This window comes from Onychomys torridus, chromosome 2 (assembly GCF_903995425.1).
Source record: "Onychomys torridus chromosome 2, mOncTor1.1, whole genome shotgun sequence".
In the NCBI taxonomy this organism is placed as follows: Eukaryota; Metazoa; Chordata; class Mammalia; order Rodentia; family Cricetidae; genus Onychomys; species Onychomys torridus.
Window position 1 is genome coordinate 118,589,529 of NC_050444.1, and position 15,874 is coordinate 118,605,402.

At 41.1% G+C, this 15,874-nt stretch overlaps 1 protein-coding gene across 1 annotated transcript in view; it reads right to left on the reverse strand.

Annotated features, from left to right (window-relative positions):
* Pde4b (phosphodiesterase 4B) overlaps positions 1-15,236 on the reverse strand; it is a 546,203-nt gene extending 530,967 nt beyond the window's left edge. The window contains exon 1 of the mRNA XM_036177953.1: positions 15,084-15,236. The gene's annotated coding sequence lies outside the window, so the exon portion shown is untranslated. The remainder of the gene's footprint in view (positions 1-15,083) is intronic.
* Between the last annotated feature and the right edge of the window lie 638 nt (positions 15,237-15,874).

Sequence of the window (15,874 nt, forward strand, 5' to 3'; positions counted from 1 at the left end):
ATCCACGTAAATTATCGCTCAGATGCTCCCTTGCGTGTATGTCTGGACGTGAGGATGTGTAAGCGATTAGCTTAATCTTAGCTTCGATGTGAAGGGTGAATGCGAATCAGTAGAAGTGGGTCTTGGCCTTTGGAGGGAGATCAGATGGAGGAGGGGTGGAATGTCGGGGGCGGAGGCAGAGAGTTGGGGAAGATGGAACCCATGGCTGATTTGTAAATCAAAACACAAAAATATAAAATATATATTTGATATATATATACTATCATGGTAAGTGAATAATTCACTAAAAAGCTAATAATAAATAAAAAATACATAAATACTACGTACATACATACATAAATAAAACCCTGATGAGGCTTGGATAAGAGAGGTGTTTCCAGAGAGTTGTGAAGAAAAATTGGAGCGATGGTCAGGATGTTGCTATTGTAGTTTTTAAAAAAAGCTTAAAAAGGGATTGTAAACAGGGTGTTCCTAGAATCAATGTTTTTCTAAGATAATCCCAACAGAAATCCCCTCCATTCTGGAGTGTGCAGAAAGATGTGGCAAAGGCATCATTGAATTATAATATAATAGCAAGGTAACCCTTTGCACCAGGAATTATTGAGGGGCCTCTTGCAGGCACCCCATGTCAAATGTGGGTCAGTTCATTTCCTGTAGTCATGGAGGAAACTCATTCCCCAGAGCAATTAAAGAACCTCATGCTTTGTAAGAAACAGATTGCTCTGGCATGATAGAAAACTATAGAAGAGAGAATGAAAAATGCAGGAGAAACCATAAAGTGAACTATTTTTGGCAAGCTTCTATAAATGAACAAAGACTAAAGTTAAAGCAAAAAATGAACCCTCATTGAAGGTCTTGTAAACATAGTGCAAGATGTAAGCAGAATGCTTGGCATCCAAGTGGCCTCTTCAGGAGGTAATGGTTCAGTTTTTAGGGATTGAACTTTAATCTCAGTAAAACAGAGTCGCGACTTTTGTATAATGGGGGTATTTGACGGTGAGGAATAATCATGAGCATATTTTGTATCAAAAAAGCTTTCACTTGTGTGTAGCTCTTCACACTGCAATTTTAAGCATTGACATTGAGATGCTTACTAAAGCAGGAGAAAACTGCAAACATTAAACACAGGAGCAGTTGGAATAGTCATCATCAAGAAATAGCTATAAGGGTTGGGGATTTAGCTCAGTGGTAGAATGCTTGCCTAGCAAGTGCAAGGCCCTGGGTTCGATCCTCAGCTCTGAAAAAAAAAGAAATAGCTATGAAAATATAAATAAAAACATATAAGTGAAAATCCACATGAACCTTCACAGAATTGCTTCAAGTCTGTATTTGTAATCAATTGTGAGTGAAAAATCAAGTTTTGGAGCTACATGCACAATGTCATTGTGAGTCTATGTAAAGGAACAGCTGCAAAAGTATTCCCACTGTTTCCAGGCACAGTTCCCTGAGGTACAAGAAAAGTCTCAGTCAAAACTACGGTTCTCTTCATGTTTCATCACCTCCCAGTGAATGTTTTCATCATCTCCTGGCAGGAGTGAATTTCTTGCTGCACAGGCACAGCTTTAGAGGGATCCCAGGGACTCTGGCCATTTCCATTTCACTTTGAGAAAATTTAAATGCTTCTTTCCCTTGCAATTAACGTCTATAATAAAGGAGTAAGAAATTCCATTTTTAAAAGATGATTAATTTTGGCCCTAAATGCATGTATAATTTCTGTATTTTTATAGCTCTAAAATGGGGGCACATCTGAAAATAGATGTTACACCTGCCACTGGAAAGACAGCAGAGGCATGGTGGGTGGCCTGGTCTGCACATTCAACAAAACTTGCAGAATGGATGATGGTTTGGCTGGAAGAAAATGCAAAAGACAATAATGGAGCGTTTTTACACCTAGAAGTCATATCCTTGTGCAGAAGGAATGGAAGCAGTGGGGAGGCAGGCATGTTTAACAACACCCACCAAGGAGAAACCACAAAGCAAGCTTGATCAACATAATGGCTAAAGGTCTTTTCTGGACCTCTTGTTGGTACAGAAAGTGGTTCTGCATGAATAAGCACATGTATGAATGGCTTGAGATTGAGATGAGAGGGATTCTGAATGTGAATTTTTAAAACTCTGAATCATGAATATATGATAATGAGCATTTGAAGAATAGATCATCTGATTTACTTTACTGTGTCCTTTCTTCATACATTCATAGGAGACATATGTACGAGACAGTTCATACTTACTTAGGTTTGAACAAATTGTGTCAATAAAAATAAAATTAGGAGTTGGGGATTGAGCTCAGTGGTAGAGCGCTTGCCTAGCAAACACAAGGCCCTGGGTTTGATCCTCAGCTCCAAAAAAAAAAAAAAAAAGAAAGAAAGAAAGAAAGAAAAAGAAAAAAATAAAATAAAATTAATCTTCTAAATGGCATGAAAATATTACAGTTCATCACTAATGTCTTAATAATACACAAAATAACGGTATATCTGATCACCAGAATAGGTCAGATCAGGCTTTCTCTCGACCATTGCCAGCAGACTACAGAGGATATATCATTGTGGATTTCTGGGGACCTCTCCAGCACTCTGCCTATTCCTGGTCTCACATGGTCTTCGTTTATCATGGTCTGTTATTCCTCATTCTCCCTTTCTGTTCTTGATCCAGCTGGGATCTCCTGATCCCCTAAGCTTTCTTTACCTCAAATCTTGCCCTTCAGTACTCCCACTGTCATCCAGGTTGTTCATGTAGATCTCATCCATTTCTCTGTCATTGGGTGATCCTTCGGTCTTTCCTAGGGTCCCATTTTCTTGGTAGCCCCCCTGGAGTTACATAGCAGTCTAGTCATCTTTGTTTTACATCTAGTATCCTCCTATGAGTGAGTACATACCGTGTTTGTCATTCTGAGTCTGGGTTACCTCACTCAGGATGATTTTTTCTAGATCCATCCATTTGCCTGCAAACCTCATGTCATTGTTTTTCTCTGCTGAGTAGTACTCCATTATGTATATGTACCATATTTTCTTTATCCATTCTTCAGTTGAAGGGCATCTAGGTTGTTTCCAGGTTCTGGCTATTACAAACAATGCTGATATGAACATAGCTGAGCAAATGCCCTTGTGGTATGATTGAGCATTCCTTGGGTATATGCCCAAGAGTGCTACAGCTGGGTCTTGGGGGAGATGGATTCCCAATTTTCTAAGGAAGCGCCATATTGATTTCCAAAGTGGCTGTACAAGCTTGCATTCCCACCAGCAGTGGAGGAGAGTTCCCCTTGCTCCACATCCTCTCCAGCATAAACTGTCTTCTGTGCTTTTGATCTTAGCTACTCTGACAGGTGTAAGGTGGTATCTCAGAGTCATTTTGATTTGCATTTCCTGGATAATTAGGGATGTTGAGCAATTCCTTAAATGTCTTTCAGCTATTTGAACTTCCTCTGTGGAAAATTCTCTGTTTAGTTCTATATGGCCAACCACCCTAACAGTCGTCTTGGAACTCTCATCCAATAACTGATGGAAGTGGACGCAGAGATCCTCAGCCAGGCCCCAGGTGGAGCTCCAGGTGTCCAATTGTCGAGAAAGAGGAGGGTCTGCAAGAGCGTGAATTGTTGAATCCAAGGTTGCAAAAAGCACAGGGACAAATAGCCAAACGAATGGAAACACATGAATTATGAACCAAAGGCTGTGGAGCCCCCAGCTGGATCAGGCCCTCTGGATAAGTGAGACCATTGAATAGCTTGATCTGTTTGGGAGGCATCCAGTCTGTGGGACCAGGATCTGTCCTTAGTGCATGAGCTGGCTGTTTGAAACCTGGGCTTACACAGGGACACATGCTCAGTCTGGAAGGAGGGGACTGGACCTGCCTGTACTGAATCTACCAGGTTTAAATGAATCCCCAGGGTGTCTTGATCCTGGAGGACATGGGAATGGAGGGGAGGGCTGGGGGGAAGGTGGGGGTGGGGACGGGACGGGGGAGGACAGGGGAACCCATGGGTGATGTATAAAATTCAAAACACATAATAATAAAGAAAAATTATTTATTTAAAAAAATAATGGTATATCTCAGAGTTAAAGAATATTAGATCATGTGGAATTTAGTCACTACAGCTCTAGGAAGACAAAAACAAAAGGTACATTTCACATTTCATTGCTTCTAAGACTTTATTATTGGTACTTTTTTTATCCTATCAGACATGTTCATTTCATAAACAAGTCATGACTGCTATTTGGCTATTGAAGACACAATGGAATTAAGTCATATCCTGTTTTTCTGATTTGAAATGCTAAGTTGCAGGAGAAATTCACTTGAGAATTGATACAATAGCCAGTACACAAAAAATCCACAGTACTAAAGACAATCAGAGACCCATACAACCACCAAGAAATGACCTGTTCTAAAGCACACTACCTTGACATTTCAAAGTTTGGGTAATAGGATAATACTAAGCATTTCAAATTAAAAACATCACATTTAAAGGATCAATAATTTAAATAGTAGAAAATTATTAGTGGCTACAAAGACAAATTATGCCTTTGAAATTCAGAAGTAAATGACTCTAAAATTCTACACTCAGAAAAGCTATCCATCAGACATAACATTTCAAAAGTTCTGTCCTGAACACATTCTTTCTTATGAAAATTTAAATTATGCACCATCTAGCAATAGAGAAGATTGAACAAAGAAAGGAGGAGCTGCAGAAACCAGGAAAGAAGGGATATGACACAAGAAAGAGGTTATGAAATCCATAGCGTGGCTATCCTGAACAAAGTATTAGCTGCCCACCAAACCTCATTTGTCTTCTCTGGACATAGCCACTCTCTCAATTGGAGTTTCATCATAAGACTGAGAGACCCAAGCAGTGAAACAATGAGATTTAAGTGGTAGGGATGTGTGCCTCTCTCAGGAAGGTCTGCCTCTGAGGACTATCACATCCTCTCATCTTTCGTGCTCTGATTAGAGTCAAGTATGCTAACTTTTGAATCCATGTACTCAAACTTGAACTGTCTCTACTCTAACCCAGGTCCCTGAATGGCTGCAGTAAACAAAGCACATTAGCCCCACTGAGGCAAAACAGCAGCCCAGGGCTCTTCACCCAACCCACTGTGACTGTATACGTAAAGGCTTCATGTGGAAAACAAGAGCGGGACTCACAGCGCAGTTTGACCGAGCTAATTCTCCAGCACTCACCTTCATCTCTCATATCTTTTGCTAAGAGTTCTTCCTTCTCTACTCATAACTGCTACCAGAAAGGATGGCTAGGGTACATTTCTTCCCATTCTAAGCATCTCACTGAATTTGACTTTCCTCTTAATTTTCATAAGACAGTCAAGGAAATTATACAATACACCGCAAAGATCAAAAGTAATACAAAAGATCAAAGCCAAAGAGATGGGCCTGTGTGTGTAAGGTGCTTGCCATGTATGCATGAGGACTTGGATTTGAATCTTCAGAATTCATATAAATCTCACACATTAGCACAGACCTAGAATTCCAGTGCTCCTAAGGTCAGATGGGAAGCAGAAACAGGAGAATCCTTGCTAACTTGGAGTATATAACAGCAACAACAAAGCGACCATGTCTCAAGGTGGAAGATAAGTTCCATCCCCTAAAGTTGTCCTCTGACATCTACATACATGCATACATATACATTTTTAAACAGACACACACATTTGTGCATGTACACATACACAATGAGATGAACAACCCAACTTTCAAAGTATGACCTTGCCTCATTAACTGATCAGCTTAGTTCCATTTTAGCTACTGTCTCTAGCATCTACCACTTATGAAACCACACCCAAATGTTTATTTTCAATAAATTTCTCAATGCAATAAGACACATAGAAAAGCAGTATCCTGTCCATATTCCTACTTCCTGGCCACTTTCACATGTCAGCTTTATGGCTAACTGTTCATCATCTAAAAACTGACATAAGGAAGAAGCATTATTCTTATACAAAGGTACAACTTTTACCATGACCTTGTTGGTCAAGTACCTTAAGTACTTTACATCTCAAATGTCTAATGAATTTAAAGGATGATTTTTTTTTTAAGGGCTGAAGAGTTGGCTCAGTGGTTAACAGCATGTACTGTTCTTGCAGAAGATTCAAGTTCACTTCCCAGCATCCACTACAGGGAGCTCACTATTACCTGTAAGTCTGACTGCAGGGAATGCAATGCCCTCTGCTGGTCTCTGTGGGCATCTGCATTTACGTATACAAACTCAAGCACAGATACACATATATACACATAATTAAAAATAGGTAGTTTTTCTCTTTAAAGATGTCCCATCACACAAAGTAACTGATGTGAGTGACTATTGGAAGCTCTTTTCTAGGTTTGATATTCAATATCCGTCATTATGATTGCTATCTGAAGAAGAGTTTCCTCATTACTAAACATTTAAGAAACCAAAATTATTTCCAACATATGGATAAGTCTATAGCTATATTGCATCATTCAATAAATCACCATTCTCTTTCCCTCACAATGAACCTTACTTTTGAGAATCCAATGCACAAAAGTAATACTGTGGTGCTGTGTAACTCACCTTCAAAAACCTGACTCAAAATCCTGAGTTATAAAACTCACATTTGGAAATTATCATCCATCTTCTTGTTTACACATGTATAATGCTATTTTTAGAATTTATGTAACATCCTGCAGAGCAAACTAATGCACTTCATATCCATTATTTCATTTCTCTTGTAATAGCCCTCTGAACTGTGGTGAGAATTGTTGCCTCATCCCATTTTAATGGGAAAAAAAATTAACCAAAAACCTCTATTATACTTCTTGATGTGAATAAACAACTCCAAAGTAGAATGCCATCATTAATTGGAAAATAAAACTTAAATTATTTGGGTGCTTTCACCAATACCCTATATGTGAATGGCAAAGTAAAATCACTTGGATTCAGTGAATATTATTCTTTTCTAAGGTAAGCATCTGCTCTTGAGTATTAATCAGACATATTATTTAAAAATGAATCAAAATCCATAGATATAAATTTGAACAACAAAAGGACAGTATTTCATAAGTATATAGTACATAATATGGCCAGAGTCTTATTCCTCAGAACACCATGCTTATGTGTGGCATCAATTGCAGGGGAAAAAAATAATTCTCCTTCCTTTGCCACTGACTACAAATGGATATCCTTCCTTAACTTTTAATGCCTCCTAAAGTAACTCTTTGTTTTATAAAAGTGTAAAGTCAGAAGGAAACCTACATTAACTGATAAAGAGGGTAACCCACCTTGCTAGACATTTTTCCTAATCCAAATGGGGAACATGTTTTCTTCAAGGCTCATTGGTATTCTCCAGCTGTATCCGCATCTTACCAAAGTTAAAGCTAAGTAGGAGGTGTGACTTACAGAAATAGAGCTTCCCTCTTAAAGTTTTGCCCATTGAATAAAATGTGAAATCTCTTCTTGGTAATACAAAACAGAAACTCTTAGATTTTCATGTTATTCTTTATGCAATAAGCAATGGAATGTAAGTCTTACACATTATCCAAAATTTTCACACTTAAACATCTTCAGGATGAGAATATTTATACAAATTAGCCAAATTTTACAATCTAAGATTGGTAATTACAAAGGTCTGTAGACATTAATCTTACTCTTCAGAAATGTAAAGTGTAAAATCATAACAATTTATATATCCAGCTGGTAATGTGTTAGGGTTTTTTTTCCAGGAGTAATAGAAAACTTAACAAATAGTAGATTAAACCATTAAGGGGGTTAATTTTTCTTCTGGAAAGTTATATCTGGAGGCAGACAAGGCTGAGCTGATATGTCTTCTCTAAGACTCACCTAGGATCTAATCTTCATTTATTTTCTCCATCCTTCTAAGCATATGAATCTATGTCTAATGGTTGCAAGATGGCTGCTTACCGGTCATAATAAAATCATCAATGCTTAATGGAAAGTAAGAGTTCTAGGACCTCTGGCTGCTTGAGATGCCTGCCTTTCATTCAGACCATCTAATCTTTGTCATTAGAGTCACTCCCAGCTGCGAGGAGGCTGGAAAGTTGAATGAAGGTTTCTTTCCGACTTTTGTAGTAGAAGAATATGAAGGAGAAATTGAGTGAATGAATGGGAAGTGAGTCCAGCTACAGCAACTGCCACACTTCCAAACAAATTCAATCTAATGCCATCTACTTATCCTTATCCTTATCCATTGTCCTTATCATGGCCAGCACTAAATATGTTCCCCCAAATGATATAACATGTTGTTGGGTAGATGGGTCCACACATCTCTTATTATTGCAAATTTTGGATCACATCAAAATATTGTGCTAATCTCAAAATTTTAAAAATAATTTTCCAGACAATTTTCTCATGAGTAATACTTAATTATATAGAGCTATTCCAAGATTCCCTTGTTTGTCAAATAACACCAGAAAGAACCTTAGAGATCAATGTGATCTGAAGTCATGTTATGTACCTGGGCCCACACACACACTGGTGATTACTATCATCTCAATAATGAACTCAGGACTTCCAATTTTTGGTCCTCACTCAGGGTCATCTTGAAAGCTTCAATCTACAGTGTTCGGAAAAGTAAAGGATTGTAACAAGAGGGCTTTATTTTATCATTTATGATTTTTTTCTGCCACTTTTTTGTGGCATTGACTTTTTCGGTCTGGTATAAATCTTAACACTGCAAAAGCTATTTTTTCTAGAGGAGTTTTAGTAGTCACAGGCAAGTCAATAGGCTCATCCTTTAGGCATAGGCAGACGGCCTCTTAAGAAGTATACTTTAACAATTACTGCTCTTACATCTTAACCTCTGAATTCAGAAACAATTGTGGTTCTGTGGCTATAATTACCTGGATGCATAATGGAAGGAAGATACAGATAGATAGGGTTTTCTTTTTTCCCTCAGAAAATCTTCCAGTAAAGACAGCAACATCACCCTGTGCTTTTTCAGTTCCTAACATTTGATGTACTAGAGAACAGTCTCAGAGGGACACTCCTCTCTGTGCAGGAGAAGAGTGACAGACAGAAAAGCAAACAGGAGCAGATGAAAGAGCCTACCCAAGAAGTCCTAAGACTGTGGTGTGTGTGTGTGTGTGTGTGTGTGTGTGTGTGTGTGTGTGAGAGAGAGAGAGAGAGAGAGAGAGAGAGAGAGAGAGAGAGAGAGAGAGAGAGACTTTCCATTTGTGTTACCCACTGTCAGTCTGTTTAAACATCTGTCAGTCCTGCAACAGCCTTCTCACCTACTGGCTCTCAAGGGCCTGCCAGAAAAACATATCCTTCAGTGTTCAATGTACCAATCACTGTCCTCAGGCCCACAGAAGTGACTCTGATCATAAAAATGAGCCACTAAACCTAAGTCATTCTTGCCAGCAAAGAAAACCCAGAGCTAACACATGAGGATAATAAAAACCTGTATCTAGAAGTCTTCCCTAGGAATTCATCAATCCTCATATTAGATACAAGTTTGGGCTATATGTTCATTTTTCTAGATAATACACGCATATGTTTTGCATATTTCAAAATATGGCTATTACTAAAATGAAAAATCAATTTTTGAAGGATGTTTTCTCATCAAAAGGGGGTACTAAGTAATTATACCTTCCTGTAAACATTCAGTGTCACCTCAGAAGAATTCCATGCTGACTAAAGGAAATGTAACACCAGAAACCAGCAAAACCTCAAAATAAATAAGGCTAGCTGCTAGTGAACTGAAGCCACTCAGATTCCCTTATAGCATCTCAACGTCTCCATTTTCTGAGGTGCAAAACAACAGCTGACTTCTGAGATCACTTTCGGCTCTGAGAAATACCATGATTCTGTGAGCTAGCCCTTGATACAAACTAGGAAACCAGCAGCTGAGAATCCGGAACCTTATCTTTATTCCCTTTGGCATCAACAAGTACTTACGCAAATAATCATATTTTCTTCTAAGACTTAAAATGCCCATTGATGGAGGGTTCTTTGAGCACTTTCCACAGAGGTGGCAAAAGATTAAAAGTACTAATGTTTTTCAAATGGCTTAAACATAACTTGGAGAAAAACATTTCAGAGAAAATATCATATACAGATTTTTGTCTAGGGTTTCAGTGATAAGATGTGGCTTGATACTTCAATCTCTAACTGCAACAATATGAATTAACTTAAATAAGAACTTTAAACTGAGGTTTCGATAATCTCTTTACAACAAATACATGTCATGGGGAAATACAGCTGAACTAGTATTTTCAATTACATTAATGGATAATGTGTCTAAGGATTTAAGCTGTTTAAAGAGCATGTACTCCATTGCAGACATGACAGTGATCATTCATCTCCCTCTTCCTCCTCCACTAGGCACGATTGTAAATCCTAGAAATGGTGTCACAGCCATTCAACAGAGACTTGAAACAGTAGAAAGAGGCTGGTGGACTGATTGGTGGCCTCTGGCCACAGGAATAACACAGCAGTGAGGTTCACAGGTGCTAAGTCTCCCACCACTAACCTAGTAGCCATAGATAGCAAGCAAGATTCATTCTTCCTATATCTAACTAGGGTTGAGCTAAAAAACAACAGGTAGCCTTAAATGCACAGACATGGGAATCCAGTCACAACAAGCTCCAGGGCAGAGAATGCTCCTTATTCCTATAGCCTAAAGCCAATATCTTTCTTCACCTACAGGAAACGTAAAGCCTGTGCTGGAGAGGCTCCTTCTACCCCATCATATTGCAGCAGCAGAATTCAGAGGAAAGTCCACATGCACCAAACAAAGCAGGCAGACCATAAGCCACTAGGGATTAAACTGTCACTAAAACTGCTGCCCAAAGATCTGCATGCTAAACATAAAGAGAATAACTACCTGCTGTAATGCATTATTTAAGGAGGACCCAGAGTCTCCTTACATAATAGCAAAAAAAGAAGAAAGTCTCTACTGTGTAGTCACAAGCTGAATGGGAAAAAATTAACTGATACCAACTCTATACCTTCCATGGAGAAAGGATATGCTTTATGGAACTATTCAGCAATCAAACTTCTAGCAGATACCATTGCTGGATGAGCAATCCCAGAAGAATTTCAAGTAAGAGAACAATCTGAAGGGGCTTACAAATTATTATGGTATGACTTTAAGAAATAAAGTAAGATAGAATCCATAACAAGAGGATACAAAATCTAGGGAGAAGCAAGCAAATCTGAAAAGATCCAATAGCATTTTCAACCATGAGAGAAGAAATCAGTTCAAGGAGCAAATTAACCAATTGATAAGACATCAGTAAGGACAGGAACACCTATGGAATGCCTCTGGACAGCCACCCAGAGATCTTCCTAATTATCTGTAATTGGAAGGTAATACAGCGATGACAGATTTGGCACATGAAAAGAGAGGGTCCAGGGCAAGTCTAGTAGGACTTTCACAGGCAGTGCTAGAGGAGGGCAAGGTGAAACAAGCTCAGATGTGCTATGAATTCTTACTCAGAAACACAGGAATCCTCTGGTTAACTACGCACTCCAAACCCCACGAGGAAACAGTACAAGCCAACCCACAAGTGAGCGTCCTCCAGTGAGACAGGAAAACATCAGGGACAAAGAGCATCCCAGGAGCCAACCTATCAACATGAGTGACTGGATACCTGTGTCTTCAAAGTAATGAGGAAAACAATTGTCCATTTGGGATTCCCCTCCCAGACACGCTATTATTTAAGGACTGGAATGACACACAGTTTCAAACAAGCAAAAGAGGCTTGGGATTTCTGGCATCTTGAGGAACAGAAATCCAAAGGAAGAAGAGAAATCCAGAAAGCAGAGAAGATTTGGTCCAAGTTAAGTAAGCCCTGGGTGTAAAACTATCGGAAGACCCAATTACTTCAAGATGACATGTAGTATAAAAACATGGTGGAACTACTTCGCTAAAAAATTTTGAAATCAGAGTATCAAGATGATAAAATTATGAGGTCTTTGTGGAGTTCTAGAAGATAGACATTTTTATCCACTGTATCTAGGAAAACAAAATATGAAGCTAAGCTAAGCGTGGTAGCTCACACCTATAATCTCAGAACTTTAAAGTAGAGGTAGGAGGGCTGGAGTTCAGGCTCTTCCTCAGCTACAGAGTGAGTTCAAAGCCAACTTAAGTTACATGAGCCCCTGTCTTAATAATAATAATAATAATAATAAATTAAATTTTAAAAAGAGAAAACAAAATTATGAAGTTTTAAAAACATTTCAAAGTCATGAAAAATAGATATGAGATATATAATATGCAAATTAATAGACAGAAAAGAGGATACAAAAACTGTAAACCAAAGGTAGGAAGGAAGGATGACTCACGGAAGGATGGAAAGGCGAAGAAGTGTCTCTCAATGCCAACTGACACCAGATCTCAGAAGGCAAATCGATTAAAACTGGTCAAATGAGCATATGCAGGGCACATTGTCACAGATTCGTTTCTCTAGCAAGTCACCTCTGACATTAAATTAGTGTGTAGTTTCCTTTATTACTACTTTATTATATGCACATGAGGAAGAACTCGAGTTGAAGCACCGCTGAAAAGGTGATATAAATAAACCACAATGTGAGTCATCCCAGGTGCTCCAAAGCTACAGGAATCCCTTGGAGTTGTGCTGACAAGGTGATCTTCATATTCCCATTAGCCACTGGATATGACTGTGGACAACAGGGTCTCCTACAACCCCATCACACCCCAGGGTTTGCAGTTGCTGAAGGCATTACTTAAGAACATTCTCAGAGATTAAACAGCAAGTCCATCCCAGGAGAAAAATTTAACACATCATATTGTCCACCACACTACTGCAAGGTGCTCAAGGAAACCATATGTCTGATCATCTACAACCCACTTGAAGCTTGTTCTACATAATGCTGCCTGGATTTCCTAGAAAGAGCAGTAACTTAAGTTTCATGCTGCAATATTTTTTTTTAATTAGCAACATCCAAATCTTTCTAACTCAAGACCTATTTTATTTCTCTCAAGCCAAAACAGGTAGAAAACAGTCATAACAGCCTCTTCCCCATTTTAAGTGGATTGTAAGGGCACACAAAACATATCATTCCCAAACACATATAGACAGCACCTGTCATTATTAAATATTGTCTCAACCTTGACAAATGACTCCAAGAACATAAAACTATGTATCATTTACTTCTTGCTCCTCTATCAAAACCAATGCTATTAGAAAAGTAAACAGGCATATCCGAGCAGGTGCCCTCTAGAGAAATTTAAGATAATTCATCTTGGCAAAATATGCCAAGTTGGAAATAAATGAAGAATCCAATCAAATGAGAAAATACAAGTAGACACGTTACAAAATTGCTTAGCTCACAATATATCAGGAAAATAGAAAGATGATGAATCTGTTTGCTAGACATCACAAATGTATCAGTCATGTCATCTATTCTATTCCTTTTAATACTTTATTTGTTTTGTTTTGGGGTTTTTTTGGTAAATTTGCAAGCTGGCATCATTCTGTTTATAAAAATAAAAAATAACAGAAACCAGAGTGAATATGCTCCTTGCTTCGTCCTACAAATACTGATTTGAAGAGATAAATAGGCCAATTTTACACTGAAAAATACGTATTTATATTAAAAGGGATTTCTTTCCTGGGATGTCAGAAGATAAATGAGGTACACCGAGCAGAAATCACAACTAAATTTGCTCTACCCAAAATGAAATCATCAGCGTTCTCCACCTTCTTGACAATATATGTCCACAAAATTTCCTGGTCCTTCTTCCTCAGGTCATACATAAAAACATTGGAATCTCTAAATTGGGGGTGCGGGGCTGAAAATCATTGCATAACAAGTGGTCTTAGCAGAAGAAAATGAAATTATGATCTACTAAAACGGCATGGACTTTTATTATTTCAATTATACATTTTAACTTAATTTGCCTTTCTCACAGTGTAGCTAGGAACTTGCAAGAACTGGAAAGTGTTAAGCCTCAAAGATGCATGTGATCTATGGAACAGCTATATCTCATAAAGATCTAACGTTAGAGGTGCACAGAATGCATTTCTGTTTAGTAACATCATACACCTGTGATGGAAACTTAAGGTACCTGCAAGTAATTTTTTAAAATCAGTTTTGCTTTATGATCTGCCCAGGCATGCTGTGTCATGCGGATGATGAACACCTGATTAAGAACTAGCCCTCCCCACCTTCCTCTTTATGCTTGGTCAACACCGTGCCTTCCTCGGGCTTAGATTTTTGTGTTGAGTGTAGCACATGGAAGACAGTGTGTGAGGAACAGAGGAAAACAGAACAAGGAGAGGAGACAGAACAGAGGAAAGTGAGATGCGGGTCAGCGGGCCTCCTGCTCCCCAGCCTTGGAGCTTCTCAAGGCAGCCCCAGTACCAGAGCTTGCCAAAAGTTCTGGGCAGAGCTTTGGTTCTGCAGAGGCTTGGGTACGCCTGGCTTGGGGACCCAGCTACCTAGGTGTGAGGGAGCATCCTGCAGCAGGAAGCCGGCAAACTCTGGGCAGTTAACCCCCAGGCACCACCAGCTCATCACCGCCCACTCGGAGCTCCCCCTCGGGGAATCCTTCTGCCTGGCCACGTCCATAGGCTCGCTCTTCTCCCCAGTGACTGACTGGCCAAGACGTCCAAGGGCCGAGCGGCCGAGACTGAGAGTGCCCAAGGGAAGGGGTCCGTGGGAGGACTGGTTCCCAGGGGCGACCGGAACGCGCTGAGGCTGCCATACCAGCCTCGAGGCTCCAGAGCCCGCAGTTGGTGCGGCCGCGGTGCGGTGCCGTGCGGTACGGTGCGGCGGGAGGTGAGGCATCCTCAACCTCAGGCTGCGCTCCCGCGCCAGGCTGCCCCGTGGGGGAACCCTGGGGATCCGAGGGAGAGCGACCCGCAGCCACATCTCAGGATACCACGGCCACCCAGAGAGGGCCACCAGCCCGCGCTTGAGAAGCTTGGGTGCCTCTCCTGCGCCTCCTGACCCCGGACCGCCACCGACTGATCCCCAAGCCGCTGCTCCCCCACGCCTCTTGCTCCAGCACTGCACGGTACCCGAGACCCGGTCGCCTTGACTAGATGCTGCGGCCACGGAGGCCACCACCTGTGAGCCGCCGCAGCCGGGGCCTCTGGACCGTCGCCCTTGGCTCCTTTCCTCTCCCTCCTACCTGGCCGAGCTCCCCGGCACTCCACGCGCGCGACCGCAGGGGACTTTTGCAGAAGCTCCCTCACTGCCAGCCGGCGCTCTCTGCAGCCTCCTTCCACCGCGGCTGGAGGATTACGCGCAGCCCTGCGTGCCCATCAGCCGGTGCGGACGATCCCGGGTGGAACCTCAACTCGCCAGCCCCCGCCCCCATTCATAATCCCCGCGGCCGTCTGCCACTACACGCCGCCCCCGCCCCCGTGCTCGTTCCCGCTCACTGGCCCTGCGATGTGTCAGTGGCTCGCTGTTCATCTGCCACCTAGACAGTACCAAGGGCTCGCGCACCTCCTGGCTGCAAGAAAGGGGGATGGGGGCCCCCGGGGGGTGGGCGGGTGAAGAGAGCCTGGCTCATCACTCAAAGAGCCGAGCTGGTGGGAGCGCAGGAGCCCACTGCTCTCCTGTTGCACAATGAACTCCCTGAGGGATTGGCTCTGTGTTCCTGAACCAAAGGGTCTATCACTGCTGAGGATGTGCTCAAGCAACAGCCTGAGGGTCCCATAACTTAGGGATTCCCGTGACTCAGCAACAGGCTTGGGCACTGGGACCTGCACTCCTGATCCTGCTTTAAGAAAACAGATGGGTGGAGCCACCGTGTGTGTGTGTGTGTGTGTGTGTGTGTGTGTGTGTGTGTGTGTGTGTGTGTGTTCCTAGTTATCCAGCTATTCAGTCCTTTCAGTCAGAATGTAAGAGAAAGAAACAGGCAAGGAAAAGAGGAAGTTAGCGAGGGGGTGACTTTGTACCTTGAACTACCAACCT